We start from the raw sequence: 9,746 nt of genomic DNA, 5'->3' as shown, positions 1-9,746 counted from the left end.
TCATGCTGGGTAGAGTAGAGGGACAGCACAGGAGGGGAAGACCCTCTATGAGGTGGATTGATTCAGTGACTGGGGTACTCAGGATGGGTGTGTCAGAGGCAATGAGATTGGCGCAGGATAGAGCAGGGTTTAGGGCTGTTGTACATAGGGTCGCTATGAGTCGCAAACGACTCGACGGCACATAACAACAACAAACAACAATGGCTTTTTCCACCTTTTATCTCAGAAGAGCTAACGAGAGAAAAGAGAACTAAGAGGGGAGACTTCAGTGTCATAAAAAAAAATTTCCAGGATTGAAATAGGTTCTTTTTGGATCCAGGTTTCAATGTTAGGAGCACATGGGCAACAAGAAGGGTCGAGACAGAAAGAAATTTCCAAGAAGTTCAGGCCTCCAGACGCTGAAGGAAACCAGGACTTTCCTACAGATCCGATGATGATGCAGGAGGATTTTTCCCTAGAGTGATCACCCCAAATTCACAGCTTGTAAATCTGTTTGTTAAAGCCATCAACTTGAGTGTTATCTCTGTCATAGAAGCACTTGATAACTAAGACAAGGAAATAGCGAATTTCTAACTCTTTATACCCTATTCTTTTCAAGTTTGTCATTTACAATAGTGCATCCTTTGTACTATATGTATGACTTTGTACTATTTGTACTCCTTTGTGGGTTACCATTTATTTTTTCAGATGTTATGACACCTGTTGCAAAGGAATTGGCTGAGGTGTTAATTTCATTTTAAGAGAGAAAACTCCTTATTGGGCAGTGATATGTAGACAAAGATTCTTTGAATAATGTCTTTAAATGGCAATGCTTGTCAGGTGATTCATGTATCACATTGACATTCCAAAGAGTCAGATTGCACAATGTGCTTTTGACTTTCTCCCTCTGAGCAATTTGAACTATTTGTGCTTACATGTCCTGTCTTGGAGCTATGTGCCAAGGTGGAAGTTCAGTTTCATTATAGACCAGTATTCTTATCTGTGTAGAAACAGTCAGAAAAGTCCAGAGTAACTGCAACATTAGGAGCTGCTAACTATTTTTATTCATTAGAATTTGGTTTATAGGGAATCTCAGTGCTTTAAATAATAAATATTTGTCAATAATGATGATACCTTCCTCACATGGACCTCAAGCCTCATCACTGCAATTAGAAATGGTACACACATATTCTCCCCTTAACCCAAGAAGCACTAATACATTTTCTGATGGTCTCCCACAGTTTGTTTTGGTATCTGAGAGTCAAGTAGCTGTACACAATTTTTGACCTTTTTCATTTTGTCCTATCAAATTCAAATATTGTCACTGTTGTTATGTGCCATCGAGTAGCCTGCGACTCATAGTGAGCCTATGGACAATAGCTCTGAACCCTGTCCTATACTGACCCAAGCTACCTGTCTCTGACACATCTACCACTATTACCCCAGTCGCTATATCATCTATCTTATTCAAGGTCTTTCTCTCCTGTATTGGCCCTCTCCACTTCCAAGCATCATGTTCTTCTCCAAAGAAGGGTCCTTACTGGCAACATGTCCAATGTATGTGAGACCAAGCTTCAAAATCCTTGCCTCTATGCAGTAAGCAACTTGATTGAACCTTCTCCAGGAGAGATCTGTTTGTTTACTTGGCAGTCCATGGTATCTTCAATGTTCTTGTCCATCACCATAACTCATAACTTGCTGCTTCTTCCACTATCCTTATTCGTTATCCAGCTTACTAGTGCATTGTAAAGATCAAAACTTGGATTAGGTGCACCTTAATCTCTAGACTGGCATCCTTGTTCTTCAGCAATCTGGAGAGGTCTCTGAAAGCTGACTTTCCTAATCCAATTTATCTTCAGACAAATTCTGTAGTCCTCGGAAACAATTCCTACTCATATCCATATACATAATCAACAACAAAAATAGAAACATGAACGCATGAATTAACAAACAAGCATAGAACAAGTTAAGGAAAATCCATTTTCACTGAACTTTGTTTCTGTAAAGATGTATTGTACCATTCAAAATTTAAAATATTAAGAAAAGTCTTATTTTAAAAAGGCAGCATATTAAATTATAACCTCTGTCATATTTGTGATAGTAACATATCTTTAATACATTTCAATGTAACCCGTATGACTACTTGCCTAAATTCTACTGTATTTTTGCCAAGTAAAACTTGTGTCACTTTCAAAGGAGAAACAAACTTCAAATTTACATCTATTAGCACTTTGAAAATGGTGTATAATTTATATATTGGTCTCCTCTCAGAATAGCATTTATTTTAATGTGGATAAAATAAGATTTTTTTTAAAAATTGTATGGTTTTCTTTTCTTTACTTTTTTTTTTTTTTTAGAGTTACAACTCCATTTTTATTTAAGTCTTATGTGCCTCCTTAGCGTTTTCCACCAACTCGGGGAGCAGAAACTTTCACAGGCTTCACAATTTTTTGTTTAGGCGCTGCTTTTGTGGGAGCCTTAGTAGCAGCCATTGCAGTCTTTTTTAGCCTTTTTTAGCCTTTAGCTTGTTTAGCCTTTTTTGCTTCCTTGGCAGCCCTGATAGCCTGTTCTCGTTGAGCCTTTCTAACTTCAGGGTTTTTATTCCTCTTGGCCATTTTATCAGCAAGAGATGCACCAGTGATGGCCCTTTGGAATTTGACTGCTCGGCGGGTTCTTTTCTTTTGAATTTCTTCCGACTGGCCCTTTTTGTGCTTCCTTCTGTAAAGGACAATCCAATTGATCTGCCGTGGATTCCTTTTGGAAAGGAAAGCCGACTCGCATTTTGCATTAAGAAACTGGAACACCTTTCCATCGGTCCTGGCGTAGCGCCTCCCGTGCCCGGGGTAGATCTTGTACCCGCTGAAACTGCACAGCCCGACCTTCATGGCTGCAGCTTCAGCGAAACTGGGAAAATAAAAAATTGTATGATTTTCTATGTAAAACTCTATGAGGAGTAATGTGGAATCAGTTTTAGAGGAAGACTCAAAAACAAGCTGCATTATGCAGATTACACAACCCTACTTGCTGAAACTGAGGAGGACCTGAAGTGCTACAAGGTCAAGGTTTGTAGGCTTCAATATGAATTGAAGCTCAACATCAAGAAAACAAAGATATTCACCACTGGGCCAATTGGCGACATTACGATAAATGGTGACGAGATTAAGATTGTTAACAACTTTTGTTTTCTTGGCTCCACAATCAACACTCTTGATATTAGGAGCCAGGAAACAAAAGATGAATTGCATTGGGAAAGTCTGCTGTCAAAAACTGCTCCAAAGTACTGAAGAGCAACGATGTCCGTCTGTAGACTAAGGAGCACCTGCTCCAGGCCATAGTCTTCACATTTGCTTGTTATGCTTCAGAAAACTGGACAATTACTAGGTAATGTAGAAAGAGAATTGATGCCTTTAAGCTACGGTACTGGAGAAGAATACCGAATATACCATGGACTATCAGGAGAACAAACAAGTTCATCCTGTAGAGAGCGAAACCAGGCTGCCCCTTAGAGGCAAGTATTCTAAGACTTGATCTGACATACTATGGGTATGTTGTAAGGATGGGCCAGTCCTTGGAGAGGGACATCATACTTGGAAGGTGGTGGGATAGCACAAGAGAGGAAGACCCTTGATAAGATGGATTGATTGACTGGGGTAATGAGGGTAGGAATGTCAGAGACAATAAGGTCGGCATAGAGCAGGTTTCAGTGCTATTGTACACAGTGTCACTATTAATTGCAAGTGACTCAACAGCACATAACAACAAAATGTAAAGCTATATATATTACATGTATATACTTGTTGTGTTACGCACCATCAGTTTGGAGCCGACCCATAGCTGACCCTGTGATGGGTTTCAGAGGCAATTAAAGTAATGAGAGTTGGTTGCATATCCTTCTGCAGAGCTGCTGGTGGGTTTGAATCACATATCTTCTAGATCTATATATGTATTTTAGATGTATATCATAAATTTTATACACACAGCACACAGAGTGCTCCTCAGAGGCAAGGGTGGCAAAGTTTCGGCTCGCATACTTTGGGCATGTTGTTAGGAGAAGCTGTTCCTTGGAAAGGAACATCATGCATGGAAAGTTGGAGGCTGGACCGAATAAAGAAAGCCCCCCCCCACTGCCGCCCCAAGGAGACGGATTCACACTGTGACTACAACAATGGGCTCGAGCGTCTTGGAGATTATAACTATGGCGAAGGATAGGACAGGGTTAAGATATGCTGTTCATATTGAAATGAAAAATAAACAACCTAAATTTAAAAAAAAAGATATGCTGTTCATAAGGTTGCTATAAAGTCATATGTGACTCGATAGAACATAACAACTCAATAACAACAAATATACGCATAGGTGTAGTTATTGATTTGGCCCTTACCTTCACTTTCCAATAACAAGTTTACCATTAGAAAGTAAAAGCTAAATGAGATGTACATTAGTTTTACTTCCTTTTGCAGGTGTCCCTAAAATGTACTACAAACTGTTGTTATGTTGCCATCGAATCATCTGCCACCTATAATCATCCTATGTACAGCAGTTCTAAAGCCTGTCTTGTCCCAAGTCAGTTTCCAATCCCCATTGCCCCAGTTACTGTATCAAGCCATATTACGTGGGTCTTCCTCTCCTGAACCAACCCTCCACCCACCCTTCTGAGCATGATGTCCTTCTCCTGGCCACATGCCCAAAGTATGTGAGACAGAGCTTCAGTATCCTAGGTCCAAAGACAAAATTGGTTTCACACTTTTCAAGACAGGTCAGTTTGTTTTTTTGGGCAATCAGTGATGTGTTTAAGACTCTTCTCTAGCACTACAACTCGAAGGCATCATCAATTCTTCTATAATCATTAGTTATCGTGCAGCTCTCCGATACATAGCAAGTAATTGTGAAGACGAAGTACTGGACCAGGCACACCATAGTCTCAAGACTGATATCGTTGCATTTCAATATTCTGGAAAGTTCCCTGACAGCAGACTTTCTCCCAAAGCAGTTTGTCTTTTGATTTCCTGACTTCTGGTGTTAAAGAGTGTTGATAGTGGAGCCAAGCAAACTGCAATTGTTAACAACCTCAGTCTCCGACGATCATGGTCCTGCCAGCTGACCCAGTGGTGAGAATCTTTGTCTTCTTGATGTTGAGCTTCAAAGCATATTGATGACTATAGTCCTTGACCTTCTGCAGCAAGTGCTTCAGGACCTCCTCAGCTTCAGCAAGCCAGGTTGTGTCATCTTCATAATGTAGGTTGTTAATAAGTCTACCTTCAATCCTGATGTCATATTCCTTCTCATAAAGCTCAGCTTCCCTAATGATTTCCTGATGTATATCTTTCCTGATCTTGAACCATGCAGTATTTCCTTGCTTTGTTCTGAGGATTGCTTCCTTGTCCAAGAATAGGTATCAAATAAGCAAAATCAAGTGTTCTAGTATTCCCATTTTCCTCAAGGTTAGCTCCAATTTGTTGTGATCCACAGTTAAATGCCTTTGCATAGTCAGTGACACACAGATAGGCATTCCTCTGGTACTCTGCTTTCTGCCAAGATCCAGGTGACCTTGAAAATAATGTCTCTAGTGCCATGACCCCTTCTAAATTCAGCTTTATTTCTTGTAGTTCTCTGTCAAGGTATGTTCCTGTGGTTTCTGAATAATTTTCAGCAGCATTTAGCAAGTATGTAATATTAGTAATATTGTTTGATAATTTCAACTCTCTGTAGGGTCACCTTTTTATGGATTAGGACTAAATAAAGTTCTCTTAGTGAGTTGACCAAGTAGATGTCCTCCAGATTTCTTGGCATAATCTGGTGAGCACATCCAAGGCAGCATCTGTTTGTTGAAATATGTCAACTGGCATTCCATCAGTTCCTGGGGCTTTTTTTTTCTTCTTGTAATATTTTTATTGGTTGCATACAGTAATTTATACACTTTGTAGTTTGTTCATGTACATTGCATTTTATAAAATAATTTACATTATGTTTCATATAACCATTCATATAAATGACATATTACATAATTAATTAATGCTGATTAATACCCCATGTTGTCAAATCTGGGACTTTATTTTTTGGCAATTTCTTCATCACCAGTGCCTCTTGATCAGACACTGTTTCTTAAAATTCTTCTGTATCAGCCAATTCTTTTCAGTATAGTAACTCTGTATGCTTCTTCCATCATCTTTTAATGCTTTCTAAAGCCTTCAATATTCTGCCTATAGCATCCTTAAGCATTGTAACTTGTGGCTTAAATGTGTTCCTTAATTTCTTCAGATTAAGAAATTATGAGATAGGACCCCAGCTATTTGCACATTTTATTATAATATTTTGCCTTGTCTTCGCAAGCTGCCCTTTGAAATCTTTTATTCAATTCCTTAACTTCTTGATTTTTTTTTTTTGGCTTCTTGGTGCTCTAATGAAATATTCAGTCTCTTCTGACATCCATTTTGTCTTTTTCTATTCTTTCTTCTTTATAAAAACTTTTGCCTTCTTCATCGACGATATTCTTTATATCTTCCCACAGCTCATCTAATCTTTGTTCATTAGTGATATAGGCCTCAAACCTGTTCCTGTGTTGGTTTGTAAATTCAGGGGCGATAGTTGTTAGTGTTGTGTTGTTATGTGCTGTTGAGTTTTCTACGACTCCTAGAGACCCTATGTACAACAGCCATAAATTCTGCCCTATCCTGTCCCATTCTCATCATCTCAAACACACCTACCCCCATTACTCCTGTCACTGAACCAATCCATCTCATTGAGTGTCTTCCTCTCCTGTGCTGTCCCTCCACCCTCTCAAGCATGATGTCCCTCTCTCAGGACTGGTCCCTCCTTGTAACAACATGTCCAAAGTATGTCAGATGAAGCTTCAGAATCCTTTCCCACAAGGACCAGCCCAGCTTCACCCTCTCTAGGACAAACCTGTTTGTTTTCTTAGCAGTCCATGGTATAGTCAATACTCTTCTCCAACACCACAGCTCAAAGGCATCAATTCTCCTTCTGTCGTCCCTAGTCATTGTCCAACTCTCTGATGCATAACAACTGATTGCAAAGACCATGGCATGTATCAGACACACCTTAGTCTCCAGACTGACATCATTGCACTTCAGTACCTTAGAGAGGTGTCTAACCACAGATATTCCCATCGCAATATGTTTTTTTAATTTCCTGGCTGCTGGTGCCAAGAGTGTTGACTGTGGAACCAAGCAAATCAAACTGTGAACAATCTCAATCTCTTCACCATCCATTAAGAAGCTGCCAGTCAGCCCAGAGGTGAGAATCTTTGTTTTCTTGCTATTGAGCCTCAAACCATACTGAAGACTGCAGTCCCTCACTTTCCACAGCAAGTGCTTCAGGTCCTCCTAAGTTTCAGAAAGCAGGGTTGTGCCATCTGCATAAACTCAGGTTGTTGATGAATCTTCCTCCAATCCTGATACCCCATTTCTCCTCATAGAGACCAGCCTCCCAGATAATATGTTCTGCATAAAGATTGAAAAGGTATGGAGACAGGATGCAGCCCCGGAGTACACCCTTCCTAATTTTCAACCATGCAGTATTTTCCTGCTCTGTTCTGATGACTGCCTCCTGGTACAAGTGAGATTCCCATTCTTCTCAGAGTTAGTCATAGTTTGTTATGATCCACACAGTCAAATGCCTTTGTGTAATCAATGAAAAAAAGATAGACATTCTTCAGGTACTTCTTGCTTTCAGCCAAGATCCACCTAACATCAGCTACAATATCCCTAATACCACAACTCCTTCTAATCCCAGCCTGGACTTCTGTCAGTTCTCTGCTGATGTGCTGTTCCAGTTGGTTTTGGATAATCTTCAGCAGAATCTTGCTCACATGTGATATTAATGATATTGTTCAATAATTACCACACTCTGTGGCATCACCTTTCTTTGGAATGGAACAAATATAGATCTCTTCCAGTCAGTTGGCTAAGTGATTGTTCTCCAGATTTCTTGGCACAACTTGGTGAGCACGACTCAAGATAAAATTTTGATTTCTGTGGATCTGATTTAACCTTCTTCAGCTTTAATTTGAACTTGCGTCTGAGTAGTTGATGGTCTGTTCCACAATTAGCATATGGCCTGGTTTTCACAACTGACATTAAGCTTCTTCAATGATTCCTTCCACAGATGTAATGACTCTGATTCTTTTGTATATACCATCAGATGAATTCTATATGCATAGGCTGAGTTTATGTTTTTTAAAAAAGGTATTTGTGCAGAATTCTATCATTCTATCCTCAGCCTCATTCTGTCAACAATTCCTTATTTGCTGACTACTGATCCTTCTTTTGGGTTCCAAACTTTTGCATTCCAGTCACTGAATATCACTAATGTCTCGGTTACATGTTTGATCGATTTCTGACTGCAACAGTTGGTAGAAATCGTCTATTTCCTCTTCTTTGGCTCTGGTTGTTGGTGCATAAATTTGAATAAAAGTGATATTAATAAATCTTTCTTGTATGCATATGCATATCCTGTCACTCACAATATTGTATTTAAATATGGATCTGGAAACGACCTTTTTAACTATGAAAATGATGCTGTATTTTTCCTCACCTTTTCATCTCCAGTGTCATAGATCATATGATCGTCTGATTCAATATATCCCATGCCAATCCATCTCATTTTGCTTATATGTAAAATGTCAATATTTATGTATTCCATTTCTTTCTTGACAGTGTCTAATTTTTCTACATTCATGCTTTTCACATTCCTTGTTTCAATCATTAATTTCTGCTTACAACTGTTCCTCTTCCTTTGAGTTTCCAAATTTGAGGGGTCAGTCTCAGTTGCCATATCTATTAGTCTACTAAGTGTGCTCTACTGTACATAGGGTTTTTGGAGGCCTAACATATTTTGGAAGTGGATGGCCAATCCTTTCCCCTAGTCTGTCTTAATTGGTATGCTTACTAAAAAGTGTTGTTGTTGTTGTTATGTGCTGTTGAGTCTACTGCAACTCATAGGCACCCTATGTACAACAGCTCTGAAACCTGCCCTATCCTGAGCCAGTCTCACTAAATCTGACACACCAATACTTGTTGCCCCAGTTACTGTATCAATTCATCTCATTGGATGTCTTCCTCTCTTTCACTGTCCCTCCATCATTCTGAGCATGATGTCCTTCTCCAAGGACTGGTCGCTCCTGGCCACGTGCTGAAAGTATGTGAGATGGAACTTCAAAATCCCAAGCTCCAAGGAGAAATCTGGTTTCACTCTCTCCAAGACAAACCTAGACTCCAAGACTCCAAGTCTCCAAGACTCTTCTTCAGCACCACAATTCGAAGGCATTGATTCTACTTCTGTCACCCTTAGTCATTGTCCCGCTCTCTGAAGCATAACAAGTAATTGCAAAGATCATGATGGCCCAGATTAGGTGCACTTTAGTCTTTAGAATGACATCGTTAAAATCTGTAGGCAGAATAGATAATTTGGGAAGCAAGGCGTTAGGAGGAGGAATGTGGCATCAAGATTAGAGGAAGACTCATCAACAACCTATGATATGCAGATGACACAAACTTGCTTGCTGAAACTGAAGAAGACCTGAAGCCCTTGGCGTAGAAGATAAAGGTCTGTAATATCCAATATGGATTGAAGCTCAACATCAAGCAGACAAAGTTGGAGACAGTACAACTAAACTTAAGAGACACTGGTCAAAAGGGAAAAAAATGTCAGCAGTTGACATGTTTAGAATCACAGAAGCCAAGAAAGCTTAAGCTACAAACTGTCAGATCGGGGTTGGACAATGGAAGATATTTTCTGAAGGGACTTGG

General features: G+C 39.6%; 1 pseudogene; it reads right to left on the bottom strand.

The window, feature by feature from the left end:
• Positions 1–2,375: 2,375 nt before the first annotated feature.
• On the bottom strand, positions 2,376–2,864 carry LOC102866868 (annotated as a pseudogene).
• Between the last annotated feature and the right edge of the window lie 6,882 nt (positions 2,865–9,746).

The sequence above is a fragment of the Elephantulus edwardii genome, unplaced genomic scaffold (genome assembly GCF_000299155.1).
Source record: "Elephantulus edwardii isolate Elephantulus edwardi_28Jun2011 unplaced genomic scaffold, EleEdw1.0 scaffold00332, whole genome shotgun sequence".
Classification (NCBI taxonomy): Eukaryota; Metazoa; Chordata; class Mammalia; order Macroscelidea; family Macroscelididae; genus Elephantulus; species Elephantulus edwardii.
The sequence above is the reverse complement of the archived record's forward strand: the minus strand, read 5'-3'. Positions and strand labels throughout refer to the sequence as shown.